The following is a 1,504-nucleotide window of genomic DNA, read 5'->3' on the forward strand; positions in this document are numbered from 1 at the left end:
CTTTGTACAGCATTATAGCTCAATATAACTAATAAAATAATCTGTGACGAAAATCCAAGGAATATGATGAATATTTTCTCCCTCTGCTATGTACCAGATGCTCCTTAATCCTTGCAAAAAGCAGCCCTTTTAGATAGGTCCTTTGATCATTTTATGGGTGAGAAACTGGCATCTCAAAATCACGTCCAAGATCATGCAGCTGAGAAGTAGCAGATTCTGGATACAAATTTAACTCCTTGTGTCATTTCCACTAGACTATGTAGTCTAAATATTACTTCTCATTGGTGTACAGCTGGTGATTAATAAATGCTTATTGAATTGAATTAACTGTACAGAGATGAAATCACATGGCTATCTACCCAGGGTAATTATAATAATTACACAGATTAACTTTTATTGAGAACTATGCGCCTGGCATTGCATCAGATAAGCCTTTATTATATATCTCAATTAATTGTCACAAAATTTGTTTTTGACATAGCTACAATTATGTTCCTCATTTTGAAGATGAGTGAAATAAAATCCAGACAATTTAAGTAACTTCTCCGAGGCCTTTGTTTTTCAGCCTATTTTCTCTCTTATCCATAGTGAGTCTATTCTATTGACCTGTCCTCAAATTCACTGGTTCAGTCCTCTATCATCTCCATCGTGCTACTGAGCCCGTCCAGACAGGTTTTACTTTGGTTACTGAATTTTTTCAATTCTACGGTTTTCATGGTTTTTTTTATGACTGCTACTTCTTTGCTGAGATTTCCTAATTTTTTATTTGTTTCAAAAGAATTTTTTATTTGTTTCTGGGGAACTTTTATAATGACTGCCATAAAATTTTTGTCTGATCACTTCAACATCTGCTTGCTTTTCTCATGCATGTTGCGATCTTCCTGGTTTTTAGAATGACAAATGACTTTCTATTGTGTTCTAGAAATTTTGGATATTCTATTATGAAACCCTACACCCTATTGAATCTTCCCTTTTTAGCAGGAAGTCCCCTTGAGAAGTGTAGTGCAAGGGTTGGGTGGGTGTGTATTTCCAAGTTTCCACTGGGCCATGAAACCCTCCCTTGGCAAGAGTGGACACTGACTCACACTGCTTCATTGCAGATAGGGTGTTCCTATTCTACTCCCTCTTCTGCTTTAGTAACACCTTCCTGGTGAGGCAAGACACCAACTCCCACCCCACTGGGCGCCACTGACACCAGGTAAGAAAAGGAAGGGCATTTTTTCATGTGTCTGTTGGCTGTATGAATGTCTTCTTTTGAGAAATGTCTGTTCATATCCTTTGCCCACTTTTTGATGGGGTTTTTTGTTTTTTTCTTGTAAATTTGTTTGAGTTCTTTGTAGGTTCTGGATATCAGCCCTTTGTCAGATGAGTAGATTGCAAAAATTTTCTCCCATTCTGTAGGTTGCCTATTCACTCTGATGGTAGTTTCTTTTGCTGTGCAGAAGCTCTTTAGTTTAATTAGATCCCATTTGTCAATTTTGGCTTTTGTTGCCGTTGCTTTTGG

The 1,504-nt window shown here is 37.3% G+C and overlaps 1 long non-coding RNA gene across 1 annotated transcript in view; it reads left to right on the forward strand.

The window, feature by feature from the left end:
• Positions 1-1,121: 1,121 nt before the first annotated feature.
• The window catches only part of LOC108516650 (uncharacterized), a 47,479-nt gene continuing 47,096 nt past the window's right edge, over positions 1,122-1,504 (forward strand). The window contains exon 1 of the long non-coding RNA XR_001881892.1: positions 1,122-1,198. This is a non-coding gene — a long non-coding RNA (uncharacterized LOC108516650). The remainder of the gene's footprint in view (positions 1,199-1,504) is intronic.

This window comes from Rhinopithecus bieti, unplaced genomic scaffold (assembly GCF_001698545.2).
Source record: "Rhinopithecus bieti isolate Rb0 unplaced genomic scaffold, ASM169854v2 scaffold_36004, whole genome shotgun sequence".
Classification (NCBI taxonomy): domain Eukaryota; kingdom Metazoa; phylum Chordata; class Mammalia; order Primates; family Cercopithecidae; genus Rhinopithecus; species Rhinopithecus bieti.